This window comes from Rhinopithecus roxellana, chromosome 3 (genome assembly GCF_007565055.1).
Source record: "Rhinopithecus roxellana isolate Shanxi Qingling chromosome 3, ASM756505v1, whole genome shotgun sequence".
Taxonomy (NCBI): domain Eukaryota; kingdom Metazoa; phylum Chordata; class Mammalia; order Primates; family Cercopithecidae; genus Rhinopithecus; species Rhinopithecus roxellana.
In genome coordinates, this window is record NC_044551.1 from 148178248 (window position 1) to 148195031 (window position 16784).

The 16784-nt window shown below is 41.3% G+C and overlaps 1 long non-coding RNA gene across 1 annotated transcript in view; it reads right to left on the reverse strand.

Annotated features, from left to right (window-relative positions):
* Positions 1-2449: 2449 nt before the first annotated feature.
* Positions 2450-16784, reverse strand: part of LOC104656958 — a 77056-nt gene continuing 62721 nt past the window's right edge. Inside the window, exon 2 of the long non-coding RNA XR_747205.2 lies at positions 2450-2686. This is a non-coding gene — a long non-coding RNA (uncharacterized LOC104656958). The remainder of the gene's footprint in view (positions 2687-16784) is intronic.

The window sequence follows — 16784 nt, forward strand, 5'->3', positions numbered from 1 at the left end:
TCGGATGTTTGTATGGTTTCCTGTTTTTTCCTATTATAAGTATAAAAGATACACATCTTTTATATAAACCTTTGTTGGCATTTCACATAACTGCCCCAGGAGCTAGTCCCAGAGACGGAATTAATGAATTAAGTAGAGTAACATTTTTAAGGCTTTTGATACCTATTGCCAACCACTTTCCACAAAGCTTAGGCCAATTTACAGTGTAAGCTTATTTTAATCAGAGTTGATGTACTTTGCCCACATGAAGAAAAGGCTGTGGTTTCAGGTTTCCAAAGCAGTGGTCTCCTGTGGTTGGTAATGATGTTCCTTTGTGGTTGCCCTGAGGAAGATGTGAGAAAGTGTTGCAGAGGCCTATTTGTCTGCTGTTAGGGAGTGCTAGTTCTTCTGGTTAATTCACATAAAGGCTTTCTTCTTCTTCTTCTTTTTTTTCTTTCTTTTTTTAGATTATGTGGTCCTCAGAAATAGTATTTAATGTTTTAAACATTAATATTAACTGAAAAAGGAGAGAACTTAAATAATGGCCTATATATTTTCTTTACCTTTGTATATGTATGTTTGTGGTAATGAGAAAAAAACCTGGAATTTATTATTAGAAAAATGGGTCTATAAAAGTATTTATGCTCTTTTGCCCACTCAACTTCCAGCTTTACTGACTTTAAATATTTTGTCCTCAGCACCTCAGTCCTCTGAGGTGTTTGGCTGTGTGCAGAATGTCATATTCCTGTCCCCTCTGTTGATGAGGATGTGGCTTTGTGCCTGTGGATGCCTGTGTGCAGAGGCTGGGCTCTCTGAAGGCAAAAAGCAATCACTGACTCTGTGGCTGCTCCCGCGTGATCCCTGTATCCTACACACACTGGTTTCCCACCACCGGCTGTCTGGTGACAATGTGTCTACTGTGCTTGAACTGTTTAAATTCCAGGGTATCATTAGGACACTGTCAGTTACTCCAAGATTCAACAGTATGGGTATGCGTGCTTTGGACATAGTAGGAATCATGTAAAGGAAGGAAAGCAAGAAGGCAGGGTAGACACACAGCCCCATTCACACTTAAATGCAAGGCCAAGGAGTGGGGGTTGTTTTCCGATGAATCTTTCAGTTTCTGCTAGTGTATGGCTATCATCACTCTAAGTGGCAGTGCAGGGATCTTCTTTACTTTCCGGCTTTCTAATTGGCAACTAAATCCTATTTCTGAAAAGCAAAAATAGATGTTGCAAACAGGTATCTTTCTTTGGGTTGCCTTGGTCACCTTTAGAGTGCCTTTTCACAGGAAGAAGGAGAGAATGAAAGTTCTTTTGCTGAAGAGGAGCTTCCTTCTCAGAACTTCTCAGAACATTGACCATGACTGCTCATGGCTAATCCTGGCTCCTTTGCCCTACAGGGAAACGCTGAGAAAAGCCTGAGAACTCAGGACTGGGGACAGGCTCTAGAGGAAACTAACCCACCTTCAGTGAGGCTTGCTTTTGTCCAGACACTGCCTATTTAGTACATTAGTAACCTTATTTTATTCAAAATAGAGCATCTCACTATATTTCAAAGTGGTTTACAACTCTGTAAAAAATAGAACATCTTTACTAGGGGATGGTGGAATATAAACAGTAGAAACACAAATATTAATACTACCCTCACAATGCATACCTTACAAAAGATGTTTGCTTAGTTTTGTTATATATAAAAACATGTTTAGCTACCAACTTTACTGTCACTGTGGAAAATTGCATAAACCAATATAAGTGAATAATTTTACATATAGTTAGTGTCTTTTCTGATTAAGAGAGTCTTTTAAAGAATATATTAATTATGCATCTTATGTATCCTATGTGGCTAAAGCAGCTCTGTGAATAGAGACCTGCCAGTTGTTTTGTTAAAATAACAGAGTGCAGCTGTGATTAAAAAAAACAAAAAACAAAACAAAAAAAAACAAAACAAAAAAGAATGAATACAGCCTATCTGGAAGAGCTATTTTTATTTTTAAAAGGTCGGGGAGGAAGAATCAAGAGTTAATGTTTTAGTTTGCAAATATAAGAGTTTTGGGGGAGAATATCAGCTCAGGCAAATGTGTGGGCCACAATGGAATGAAGGTTACCTATTTGCTAAAATGTTTACAAACTCGGACTTTCCAAGTGAGTGGTAGATATGCTTGGGAAAGTCACCCTTGAAATCAAAGAGGGGAGGATGCACACCATAAGAGAATCTGGGCCGGGCGCGGTAGCTCAAGCCTGTAATCCCAGCACTTTGGGAGGCCGAGACGGGCGGATCACGAGGTCAGGAGATCGAGACCATCCTGGCTAACACGGTGAAACCCCGTCTCTACTAAAAAAAAAAAATACAAAAAAAAAAAAAAAAAAAAAAGAGAATCTGGTTTTTACATTGTAGTTGTAATGGCAACAATCACTGTTGCCAAATGTGAACTTCTTAGGTTTGTAAAACCCCAGTTAACACCACTCTCCATAGATAAAAATGTACATTTGAAGGAAATAGTTTTACAATCGAACTAGAGATTGTCCTTGCCTCTCAGAAACAAAACGGAATGTTATCTGTCCAAGAAAAAACACTCTTTGAAAGTGCTTTCCCGAATCGTGTTGAGTCTTCAGTGTGTCACTGGGCAGGTCCCCGCTGTGTTCTCAGCTTTGTGGTCTCCTCAGGGCCTCTGGGAGTGGCTTTGAATGGGACGGCTTCACAAAATCTGCATGAAAATTGGGAATTGTCAGAGTAATTTGCCATTTACTGACTTGCTCTCTATGCCTTTTGTGTTTTGATCAATAAAAACTTAAATCCTTTACCCAGTTTAGTAACAACCTATTCTAAAGCATTATATTCCCCCTAATGTTTTTCGAGTTCTGGTTGTACAGTTATCCATTTTCAATGATATTCATTTTAAAAGGTTAACAAACGAGAAACTAAACCAACCATACAAATAACAGCTCAAAGAACACTTTCCAAACTGTGTTGCTGTAGTGCCATTTCAAATTTAATATTCATGCAGAGGAAATCTAAAGGCCACCAAACCAAGTGGATAAAATAGTACTGCATTTTATGACTCATTCTTAAATGAAATCTCTTAAATATTGCTAATGAAGCCGGCTCCCCCGCCACAGCCTTGGCGGGCGCCCTTTCGAGCTGCTTCAGTTCCATTTCCCTGTCTAGCAATTTGCCCCAGGCCCCTATTAAATGAATTATCACGGCCCCTAAATCATCTCTGCGGGGGTTTCCTCTAATCCCATCAAGACACTTACACTCCCTTTCTTCCCTCCTGGTGACATAATGAATGATTATTTCATGGGGAGCCGTTAAAGAGGCCCCTCTGGAAGAGGGGAATGCGCGCGGCCCGGGGCGGAGGCGCGGGCTGGGCCACGGGGAGGCCTGGTGGGCACCAGCGCCGCCTCGGGCTGACGGGGACAAAGAGGCCACGCGGCCACCAACTGCCCTCCTGGCCGCCCGAGGTGGGGGTGCCCGCAAGCGGCGGGCAGAGAGCCTCCCGCTCCAGGCCTCCCGGTGCGGCCGGCCAGGGTAGCGACTCCGGGAGCCCAGGAACGCAGGGCAAGGAGAGAGAATATAAATGTTTTCCTTAACCAGAGGAAACACTGCACTCACAAACCACTTGCGGAATAGATTAAGCTAATTTATTAAATACAGTTTGCCTGGTGACTGAGCTGAGCTGAGTAATGATTTACAATTAAAAAAAAATTAATAAGAGAAAGTCAGGGGCCACCGTGGCCCTAATCATGGGGCCATGGCAGCTCCGAGGAGGCCGGGGCGCCCGTCCCGGCGCTGGGTTTGGGACCAAGTGTGGCCTTAGACCTGCGACATTGGTGAAGCTTCGCAGCCGTTGCGGAGCCCAGATCCCCAGCTCCGGGGAAGTGGCGTCCAGAAGAGAGCTGGGCCCTGGGCGGGGAGCCACCTCCAGGGAGTCAGGCAGAAGGACCCTCTTCCCCAGAGGAAGGGGTGGTTTGGGGTGTGTGTGTTTTACAAGTTGTTTCTGAGGCTCTCAGACCTCCCTTTGCATACCAGTGCTGGGTCTTCTGACAGTGAAGTAACATAAAACAGTTTCCAGGACATTTTGGAAATTAAACTCGAGGACACGTGTCTTGAGCAGCGATTCTCAACAGCGTTGGGTGCCAGCAACCCTCATTACATAATAAATCCTTCCTAATGCCCAGCGCGGTGGCTCATGCCTGTAATCCCAGCTCTTTGGGAGGCTAAAGTGGGAGGATCTCTTGAGCCCAGGGGTTCGAGACCAGCCTGGGCAAAACAGTGAGATCCCGTCTCTACCCAAAAAATACAAAAATTAGCTGGGCATAGTGACGCAAGCCTGTAGTCCCTGCTACTCAGGAGGCTGAGTCAGGAGGATCACTTGAGCCTGAGAGGTCAAGGCTGCAGCGAGACGTGATTATGCCATTGCACTCCAGCCTGAGCAACAAAGTGAGATCGTGTCAAAAAAAAAAAAAAAAAAAAAAAAAAGAAGAAAGTTGTAATATCTTTTACTATTCCAAATAAAAATATTGAATAATATATCCTACATGTGACTTAGAAAAAGAGAAGACAGAAGGAAGAAAACAAAGAAAGGCAAAAACATAAGGGCCTAACTATAAACAAGAACACGTAAGGTATAACATAACAAAAATATAGTATAATACATGTTTCAGTGGGTACATGCTCCATCACGACAACTAAGGAATGAAGTAATCAAATAATCTCACGCCTTTTTTTTTTTTTTTTTTTGATAGGCTCTCTATTGCTCAGGCTGGAGTGCAGTGGTGTCATCTTGGCTCACTGCAGCCTCGATCTTTGTGGGCTCAAGTGATCCTTCCACCTGAGCCTCCTGAGTAGCTGGGACTACAGGCACGTGCCGCCACACCCAGTTAATTTTTGTATTTTTTTGTAAAGATGGGGTTTTGCCATGTTGCCCAGGCTAATCTTGAACTCCTGAGCTCAAGTGATCCTCCTGCTCAGCCTCCCAAAGTGCTGGGATTATAGGTGATTACATCACTTTATAACAAATGTTGATTTAAGAGAAAGCTTTCAGTTGATTGTTATTGATTCTTTTTCTTTATACGCAACATTATGAAATAAGGGCTAAATAAGGCCTTTCACACATGTAAAATCATCCAAATGTGACAGCTATGGTTGGGAGAACACAAAGCCCAAGAGCTACATTGCATTGTTGTCCATAACATGATTTTCCAAAATGGTGAGCAACTCTTGGTCAGGTTCCAGACAAAACTGTGTACATGGTAGTTGTATTCCTGGAAAATTTAATGTACATTAAAACTAGGTAAAAACACTTTGTGCTCATATGAAAAGTGGAGCTAAAGATAATTATCAAAGGCTTTTTCACCTACATGAATATCTGATGGAACATTGGAATGTGTTCTGAAGGACCTGGAACAATTGTTTGAGTGACAATGCACTGCCTTTTTGGGGTGGACACTACCCCCTTTGAAACTCGCTGGTCTAGAACATTGGTTTCTAAATTCTTTGCTTTAGAATTTCATGGAGAGCAGAACATTTTACATATGACATTAGAGGGTTTGCAGGCCTCTTAAAACCCATTCATAGACCCTCTATCAAGTCTATGCATTCTGAATTCTAAATCCTTTTGTACAGCAGAAATTGAAAGGCTAGAATCATAGAATAGGATAGAACCTTACCTGGATCCTCTGAGGAAAATCAGCTCATCCAAAGTCTGAAGAAGACTATATTCAAATTTTGAGTTTATTTGGTTATTGCAGGAAATTAGTGACTTTCCTGGTTCTGGAAGTGCAAACTAAATTACTTTAGTCTTTAAGGCGGCCCTAACACATTGTTTACTTCTACTCAACTTGTGATCAATAAAAACCCTAAATCTATTCTACTTGTTCTGGCTAAAAATGTTTGCCCTTTGTACTTAGGCAGATAATTTTTTATGTTGAAGTCTAGGGCTTTACATTAGTACCTATTAAATGCCTTCTTGTTGAAGATGACCCTTTATCCCGGCCTTGTCTAGATGTTTTTAGATACCAATTTTGTCTTTGAATTCATAAGCTTTCCTTTCTAGTTCTCTGTCACCCACATGTCAAAATGTTATAATTAATTATTATAATAAGGAAAACTGAGATAGAGGCCTCTTTTGCCAATGCTGTGTCACTAGTAATAATAGGAATATGTTAACTTTCTAGTGTATATAGGAAAAGTCCCATTAGTTTGATGTGTGTATCATTGCATATTTAGAGCTGAAAAGATAAGGCAGTGTGCATTGTAATGGCACTTCCTTTTACGTTGTCAGAAACATTTGATTTTTATTTAATTAATTAATTTATTTTGAGATGGAATCTCACACTGTTGCTAAGGCTGGAGTGCAGTAGTATGATCTTGGCTCACTGCAACCTTCACTACCTGAGTTCAAACGATTCTCTTGCCTCAGCCTCCTGAGTAGCTGGGATTACAGGTGTGCGCCACCACACCCAGCTAATTTTTGTATTTTTTTGGTAGAGACAGGGTTTCTTTTTTTTTTTTTTTTTTTTTTTTTTTTTTTTTTTTTTTGAGACGGAGTCTCGCTCTGTCGCCCAGGCTGGAGTGCAGTGGCCGGATCTCAGCTCACTGCAAGCTCCGCCTACCGGGTTCACGCCATTCTCCTGCCTCAGCCTCCCGAGTAGCTGGGACTACAGGCGCCTGCCACCTCGCCCGGCTAGTTTTTTGTATTTTTTAGTAGAGACGGGGTTTCACCGTGTTAGCCAGGATGGTCTCGATCTCCTGACCTCGTGATCCGCCCGTCTCGGCCTCCCAAAGTGCTGGGATTACAGGCTTGAGCCACCGCGCCCGGCCGAGACAGGGTTTCATCACGTTGGCCAGGCTGGTCTTGAACTCCTGACCCCAAGCGATCCACCCGCCTAGGCCTCCCAAAGTGTTGGAATTACAGGTGCGAGACACCATGCCCAGCCTGATTTTTATTTTAAAAGTCTTTTTTTAGAAGACTGCTGTTCCCCACTCTCAATGCTGGGATTTTGTCAATTCTAAAAATAATATTGTACCAAATTTAAATATGTTTTATAAGAAGTTTTTCACAACCCTGCCATTTTAACATAACTGTTTTTATTTTTCCACTTTTCTTTCCACAGCTTCTACTTTTTGTTTAAGCTTTTACGTATTGCATGCCCAATTTTCTATGACTCTTTGTAGTTCCCTGTTAGAAATGGGTGTTAGCCTGGATTTATTCTTAAACACGTGCAGTTGAACTAAAACAAGCAACCGAGCATCTTCCATACAGCTTTGCTTAAGTGGGCTGACAAGCGAGCTGAAATCTTTGTAGGCCTTACAGAAAGTGATCACTATAGAAAGGAGGTAGAACTGTCATGTGAACTTAGCAGCTCACTTTTTTTTTTTTTTTTTTTTTTTTTTTTGGGACGGAGTCTCGCTCTGTCACCCAGGCTGGAGTGCAGTGGCCGGATCTCAGCTCACTGCAAGCTCCACCTCCCGGGTTCACGCCATTCTCCTGCCTCAGCCTCCCGAGTAGCTGGGACTACAGGCGCCCGCCACCTCGCCCGGCTAGTTTTTTGTACTTTTTAGTAGAGACGGGGTTTCACCGTGTTAGCCAGGATGGTCTCGATCTCCTGACCTTGTGATCCGCCCGCCTCGGCCTCCCAAAGTGCTGGGATTACAGGCTTGAGCCACCGCGCCCGGCCAGCAGCTCACTTTTTAAAGAATCATCAAACATCGACATAAGTCAGAAGTGTATGGGAGGCAATGGGGTCTTGAGCTGCGATTTAGAAGCCCTGAAGTTGTGATTTGGAACATTTTGGTTTAGGGGGCACAGTCGAAAGTCTGTGTCTTCAGTTCTGCTCAAGAACAGGGTGAGGGGGTAGGAAAGGGTGGTAGAGAGGGCGTTTTGATTGATTTTTGGTTTTGGAGGGTGCTGGGACAGTTGGGGAAATCACCTCCTCATTAGAAGCCCGTTACAGGCAGGGCACAGTGGCTCATGCCTGTAATCCCACTACTTTGGGAGGTTGAGGTGGGTGGATCACCTGAGTTCAGGAGTTCGAGACCAGACTGGCCAACATGGTGAAAACCCGTCTCTATTAAAAAATATATATATATATACAAAAATTAGCCAGGCATGGGGGCGTGTGCCTGTAATTCCAGCTACTTAGGAGACTGAGGCAGGAGAATCACTTGAACCTGGGAAGCAGAGGTTGCAGTGAGCCGAGATCGCACCATTGCACTACAGCCTGGGTGACAGATGAAACTCCGTCTCAAAAAAAAAAAAAAAAAAAAAAAGCCGTTTACTTCTATTCATCTCTCCATGGAACTTTCTTCAGGACCCAGGTGGGTGGCTACAGCCTAGAGATGCTTGTCCACAGCCCAAGGAAGTCTAAGCTAAAAGTTTCATTTACAATTTATACCTGCTTTTCTATCCTCTTATGTTGAGTGTTTTATAGAACATCTTCTCTGCAAATATCCTTTATCTTTTAGAAAATTGATAATAATGGTGGCTATTATTTATTGGGCATCTAGTATATGCCAGGCAGTGTATACTTATATTATTATGCTTCACAACAATACCACGAGATAGGAGTCATTATGTCATTTTCACAGTCCAACGTCATGTCACTATATAACATTCTGTGTCTGTTTAAGGCAATATAAATTTGAGCAATATAAAATAACATCACATGCTGGGCAGGGTCATGCCTGTAATCCTGGCACTTTGGAAGGCTGAGGTGGGTGGATCACCTGAGGTCAGGAATTCAAGAACAGCCTGGCCAACATGATGAAACCCCGTCTCTACTAAAAATACAAAAAAATTAGCCGGGCATGGTGGTGGGAGCCTGTAATCCCAGCTACTTGGGAGGCTGAGGCAGGAGAATCACTGGAACTCGGGAGGTAGAGGCTGCAGTGAGCTGAGATCACTCCACTGCATGCCAGCCTGGGTGACAGAGTGAGACTCTGTCTAAACAGAGAGACCTGGGGTTTTTCCAAAGCAGGAAGGATAGTGTGACTGCTCTTACTGACTTCTTTCTACATAAAGCACAGGATGTTTCTGGAGTAAGCAAAGGGCAGATGCTTGAAACTTAGCAACAGGAAATGATCTTGAAACAATGAAGCTTAAGAGACAGAGCTGGCATATTTTCAGGATGTAAAATATTGGACTCGGAATATATAAGTTGTAGCACAGAATGTCTCACCAAACCACTGGGTGACTACAAATCAGTTACCGAAGTAAATTCCTCCAGCCTTAGGTTGCATCAATGTTTGATGAATAAATACATGATGATTTTTCAGAGTTGCTAAGGATCCCTTGTAAGAGAGGAATAGGAAAAGCTGACCTTGTTTAGCATATGCAATGCTTCTCAGGCTTTGAATGGAAACAGTCAAGCCATAAAATGTAATTCTGTTTTCTCTCACCACTTAAGTTTTTGACCAAGAGTTACCCTTGTCAAGCTCAGAAATCATTCTGGGTGATGTAAAGCAGGTTATAGGGCAAACTGGTTCCATAATTGAATAAATTATAAATTTTCAAATGTTCCTGCTCCAGAAATAAAAATAACTGGCCAGGGTCTTTTTGGGGTTGGCCTCATCCATAATCTGAGTCCCTGCCTGAGGCAGCTCTAATCCCATGAATGCATGACTAACACAGTCATGTTGTTGCTGTGGCCCCTGGAAATATCAAGAGTCATCCTAAAAATTAATCCCAGACTTTATAGAATTATCAGGTCTTCTCTGTAGGTGGCTGGGACTGCTGTCATTGTTCCAGCTTACAATGACTTCAGAGCTCCAGGACAAATTAGGCCCTGATTCAGCCGATCCCCAGAAACCCCATTCAAGGGAACCCGGGCATCCAAAATGTATTCTTTAGCAAGCTAGGTCAGTGTGCTTAGTTCTGCCATCCGCACCAGAAAAGACTGTGGGTCTGGTCACAAAACCTAGGACATTTCCACATCCTGATGATTTATTACCAGGGCAAATAGAATTATTGCAGACCACAATATCATTTATCATTTAATTACATATCTTTCTGGAAGACAACATACACAACCAAAGAGGCAATTTAGAGCTGGCTTGTCTTTTGCTCTGGGCCTCAGTTTCCTTGCCTGCAGTAGGAGAGACCTGGGTAGAATGGTCTGTGGATCTTGAAGTACTCTTTAGCCCTACCCTTCCAGAGTCTATAGATGCATAGGGAGATGAAGCTCTTACACAGAAGTGGCCTTCTTGAGCTACAGTTTCGTTGGTACCACCTCCTATCTGTGCTACGCAGCTGCTTAGCCTCATCAAGCCTCAGCTTCCTCATCAGCAAAAATGGAGATAAGGACAGTACCAACTTCATAGAGTTAATTGCTTGAATTATTTAAGGTAATGCATGTGCACCTGAGAGAAGGAAATCTCAGAGAACACTCAACTTATATGAGCTATTATAATGATCATTGGGCCATCTCATTGTAATCACTTTTCTTTGCTTATTTTCCTCCTTGCTCCCTATCTCTCCTTCTTTGCCTCTACCTACTTTTCATCACTTATCTTTTCAAATTTACTTTTACCGCACAAACCATCTTCAAGAAATAAACTTTAAAGAAACCAAAAATGAGGGATTCCAATATCAAGTTCAAGGATGATTGATTCCAAGACCCAATCCTAGATCTTTCAAGGTGTACTAGTTCATTCTATGCTGCTATAACCAAATACGTAAGGCTGGGTGATTTATAATAAACAGAAATTTATCTGCTCACAATTGTGGAGGCTGGGAAATCCAGTATCAAGGTGCCAGTATCTGGCGAGGGCCTTCTTGCTGTGCTATAACATGGTGGAAGACATCACATGACAGAAGCAAGGTGGGTAGAGAGAGAGTGCAAGAGGGGCCAAACCCACTCCCATGATAACAAGCTGCCTCTCGTGATAACAGTTACAGTCCATTCATGAAGGTGGAGTCCTTGTGACCTAAACACCTCTTTAAGGTTCCAATACCATCACAATGACAATTACATTTCAGCATGAGTTTTAGAGGGGACAAACATAGAAATCACAGCACAAGAATTGTAAACAATTCGCTGCACTTTTTTTTTGCCATATAGTATTTGCATATTTACTGCCCCCATCAAACCATTTATGTGGTTACAAACATGTAGGTTGGGGTGTTAATGTTGTGGAGATGTTTAGGAACAGATATTTCTTTTGTGTACCTTCATTTTTCTATGTGTTAGAACAGGAAGGGTTGGGTTCTCCTTAAAAGACTCTCTGGACGAGGACTACTGTTACTTTGTTTGTTTGTTTGTTTGTTTGAGATGGGAGTCTTGCTCTGTTGCTCAGGCTGGAGTGCAGTGGGTGATCTCGGCTCACTGCAAGCTCTGCCTCCCAGGTTCACGCCATTCTTCTGCCTCAGCCTCCCAAGTAGCTGGGGCTACAGGCGCCCGCCACCACGCCCGGCTAATTTTGTGCATATTTAGTAGAGACAGGGTTTCACCATGTTAGCCAGGATGGTCTCGATCTCCTGACCTAGTGATCCATCTGCCTCAGGCTTCCAAAGTGCTGGGATTACAGGCATGAGCCACCATGCCCGGGCTGAGGAGGACTACTGTTTTGGCAATGTTTGTGGAATCTCATTTTCTTTGTGATGGATTAGGAATACATAACATGTGAAGCATTTTCCTTTCAAGATTTAAGTGTTTTCTACTTAGGCTACTACAGGTTAAATAAACATTTCTGTGAACAAGCTCTTTAAAACATTTATATTTTCTCCTTCCCACATACCTAAGCAAATCTTAATTAGTGTCATTTGCTTCAGAATATGCCCAGTTCATTTCCAGGCTGCCAAGGCAAAGTCAGAGTTCAAGTTGCCATATGTTGATGGGAACAGGTCGACAATCCTCTTCCCTGTCCAGAAGACATCCTCCTTGGTCCCTGAGCATTTGATAAAACCCACTTTCCCCATTTGCTCTGTAAATTCACTTCATATGTACTATCTCCTCTTGGAACGAAGTATCTTTGGAACAGAAAACCGGGAAAACAATCATGAGTGGCTGATGTCCTCCAGTCTTGCCTTACTGACCAAAATATCAACTACTTTATGGGATTCATCTATGAGACTTACTATGTCATGCACTATAGAAAATTACACTTAATAGTCTCTAGGCCCCTTCTTAGGATGTTGTTAATTATTTCTGTGATACAAATGCAAGAAATAACCGGACCACTGGCAATGCAGTATGAGAGAAGCAAGCAAATTTGGAACAAAATCTCAGATTTTTAGTGTGAGTCAACTGGTAAGTCATTCTCTTTCTTGCTTCCTTGATAACAATGGGATGGGTTTTTTCCTCTTCTACTTTTAACCTCCTTTATGAAAAATGCCTTGGAATTATGGTCCTTTCATAGTTTTCCACAATGAATGTTGCTCCCTTCTGCCCTTTGTTTAGGAGAGATATTCTAGCCACAACTGAAAGAATATTGTTCTTTGTGACTGGAAATGCAGAAAGTGAGATCTGGAAACTTGGTGTGGTGGATACGGGGTGCACCACTCTGAGCCCCTCTTTAAGACCAAGGCATTTATTCCTATAACTGCTGGAAGTGTTGTTTGCTGAAAGCTCTTAACAAAATATCTCTCCAGGAATTGTCCTATGCCAAAGAGAGCTGCCTTACCAAAAGTGGCACTCCCTTCCAGGAGTCAGCCTGCATCCAGTGGCTGTCAAAGGGGGAACAACTCTGCAAGATCATCTGGGCCCCTGAGCTCTCTGCAGACCAGCTGAAGCGACCACATGGCCTCAACTTCTCCTTCCACCCATTCCTGTTTCCTGCCCTCCCTGCTCATAGGTAACTCCGAGAGCACCCTCCAGTAAGCCTCTTGCAAGAAATCTTCATCTCAGAGTCTATTTCCTGGGGAGCCTGACCTCCAACACTCAGACTAAAAGTGTCAGAGAGAATATGAAGCAGCTTAAAGTGAGTCTTAAGTCCCCGTATTTACTCTTTTTTCCTCCCAGTTATATTACACTCATTGGGCTAAAATACAATGAAGAACTTTGAAGTGCTGAAGAACTTTGCGATATCAGTTGCAAAATAGAAAAAAGATATTAAAGTGTATGAAATGATGTCAACAAATGAGAAATTCATTTTAGAACTTTTTTTTTAACAAAAACACCAAACTATCACTTTAAAAATCAGAGTTGTGAAAAACATAAATTTTATCAATTAGAATATTATTGTAAGAAATTCTGAAACAAAGAGCTGTCTCAGTACCTTGATGTTTTTAGTGCTGTTTTAAAGGAGCAAATTGCCTATTATAATAAATGCTTGATGACTAAAGCAGCTACCTACATGGTCAGAGAGGGTGGGGGATGAAGGAAGAAGAAATCAGCTTCTAATGAGAAAACTAAGGCACCAAGAGACATTTGTTTTAACAGTTTGCTCTACATGCACACCTTATCAGGACTGTAATTTAAAAAATTTTTTTTCAAGTAGTTTATTATAACAACATTCAGTGATGACTATCTCATTCAACACATAGTTATAACAAAAATAATCATGACTGATTTCTTTTCAGGCACAATTATGTATCAAAATAGGGAATAGGCCTCTTTTTTCCTTAAAAACAAGCCTTTACTGGAACTCTTTTTTTTTGAGATGGAGTCCCACTGTGTTGCCAGGCTGGAGTGCAGTGGCGCAATCTCAGCTCACTGCAACCTCTGCCTCCCAGGTTCAAGTGATTCTTCTGTCTCAGCCTCCCGAGGAGTTGGGATTACAGGCACACGCCACTGTGCCTGGCTAATTTTTGTATTTTTAGTAGAGACGGGATTTCACCATGTTGGCCAGGATGGTCTCAATCTCCTGACCTCATGATCCGCCTGCCTTGGCGTCCCAAAGTGTTAGGATTACAGGGGTGAGCCACCGCGCCTGGCTACTGGAACTCTTTGAAAATTAATTTATATAAGTTGTATCTCAAAACATTATAATAATGTTATATTATTATCATTATTATAATAATAAAAATCATACAACACCAAAGTATATAGAGTAAACAGTTAAAAATCCCCTCCTCAGAGGTAATCACTGTTCTGTTCATTTTCAAATCCTTTTTTATGGGGGTCATGGTTATTCTAGGATCTATATACATACACAGCATGTCTTTCATTGTGTTTTCTCTTGTATTCTTACATTAATAGAATCATTCTATTGTATTGTAACTTATACTTGTTAACTTAAGGTTTTATTAAAATTCTTTTTAACCTGTTAAATTCAAACTCACACTGTGGTATTCCCAACTACTATATTAAAATTAAATTTGATGCTACATTGACCCTAGGGATGTTAACTATTTTGAGGAATCAAACTGCTTATCTAAGTGAACAAATTAACTATTTCAGTTTTCTAATATAAATTCTAATTTTTCTCAAAATGCAGAGAATTACATTTTCCCTTTTCTTTTCAGACGGGTTCAGCTGAGCCTGACACCAGAACTAATTTTTTAAAAAAAATATCCAAGCAAAATTAAATCCAGTTCTAATCTGATTCTCAAAATGAACTTAACATTTTTTTTTTGCCTTGGTATTACCCTGCCTCCTCCATAGACGTGTGTTAAAGCAAGGCTGGAAGGGAAAAAACTAGTTTCAGCCACTCAATTTTGCTTATATTTGTTTTCAAATCCAAGTAGCCTTTCCTTTTCAGTAGCAAAGGTCCTGTCTCCTGCTCCATCACTGGTCTGTAAAGTAAATTGCAAAAAGCTACCAAAGTCTGGCTACATCCTCATAGCGACTGTTTAAACCCATTACTTTCTCTTTTAATCAAATCACTGTTGTGTCAAAATATACGATTCTCGCCATGAATCTCCCCAGCTTGTTACAGGTCACCGGTTGCACCTTGAAAATGTTTGCTCTCCTAAGCGTCTTCTCTCCAGCCTCCAGCTAAATTGCTCCACACCAAGCCTGATCATTTTTCTATACACATAGACCTCTAATTAATATAAACATAATGGCAACGAGAACCTGTACTTTACGAAGAGCGGAAAGGAAAATGCCTGGTCAGTAAGTATGTAAAGTATCATTTGGATGATGGCAAATGGGCATTTAGGCAGATATAAGCATTCAAATCATACTAAGAAAAAAAAAGCAACCCCTGAAAATTCCTTATCCCCAAATTACTGAGAGATTTCAGCCTTTATTCTTTTCTACTTTAAGAAATGTTTTATATAAAGCCACCAGAGGGCCAGTAAGGAAAATAGTAATTATGTTTAAACAGCCAACACTTCACTAACATAAAATATTTGTACAGGCTCTTAAACATGAAGTTAAGTGCCAGAGGCTATTTTCATTGTTTAATGTATTAAGTAAATAAAAATGTATCTAAGATGTGGACACACAATTAGTTTTGAGTTATTTATCCTGGAATTTGTATGGTTTAGAAAAACTCCATCTTCTTGGCTGCTGCTGTCCTAATGCATTTAACTTCAGCCATCAGCTATGATTAAACACCTGCTGTTGTGGGGAAACAAAGCACACTAATCCAATATGTATTTCTGACATCTTAAATATCACCCAGTCCCCTGACATCAGGCACAGCTTTTCAGCGGGATGGAATTCCAGAGCATATTTTTCTAATTTATGGATGGACAATAAATCAAAATTAAGCCCTGGGCAATGAAATATACATCAGTGCAGAATGAACTGACTGCAAACGAGGACCCTGCACAACCAAGGGGAAAAGGATATATTAATGGAATCCTAAGCTGCAAACCCTGAAGTGAAAATTAAGGAAGTTTATTTCACATTTTATCCTGATTAAAACAAAAGACAGAAAATGAAAAGTTTTCTATTTTGTCATGCACAGCACCAGAGGAGCCTATTTACATTATGTTTAAAAAAGTGACTGTTTCCAAATACTGGTACGTGAGTGATTAAAAAATTTCCTCTGCTCTTTTTCGTATTTTCAATATTTAAGAGAGTTTGAAGGGCTTAGCATGGTTTCAGTGTTGCTTTTCTGGAAGAATGAACAAAGGCCATTGTTGACAGTCGTCAGCTTCTTCTGGTATCATCAAGAAGGACTGGCTGGGCTGGGAGCTGTCCAGTGCTAAATGAATCTTCCGTGGGCTGACCTCCAGCTATCCTGGAACCTGGAGACAAGAGGTGACCTGAGAGCTTTGTTCTCATCGATGGCCTTCAGGAACCTCATGTGTAGGGCCACTACCCTGCTCTGGCCACTGGCTCTGTCCACTCCAGTCCCTGGGCTGAGGTCACGTTAGAGCTGCAGAGGTGACTTATCCTTCTCGCCCTTGATGCTACCAATCCACCATATGTCTTCAATAGAGCCTGCCAGGGCAACAACCATCATCTTTATCAGGGATAATGCCTTATGTTTATGAGCATATCATGGCTCTTAAATATTACCTCTTGAATCCTCACAGTATCTCTGTTATTGGAATAAGTGGCAAATATTTATTTAATTGTTAGAGACAGGGATACACAGCCATAGCAAAATTGAGAGCTTTGTCTTGGGCCACATGAAAAATGGTGGAATTGGTGAAAGGATCCCTGCTGACTGGCTTACAGTTCTAGGTCTCACTTAGACAGTAACCTCACCCCCAGTTGACAGAAGTATCTTCAGGTTATTCTTCCTAAGGCACTTGCATCTATAGAACAATTATTTCTGTAGATTCATATGTTACTGGCTTACTGACATATGGTATCTATTTATGAATAATTATTTATATGGACTTATGTTATTGAGAACATTTTAAATTATTAAAATTAATATTAAAGGAAACAACGTCATTTGGGAATTTTTTCCTGTATCTCAGAAAGAATATAAGGTTCCGGATCTTATACTAAAAAATT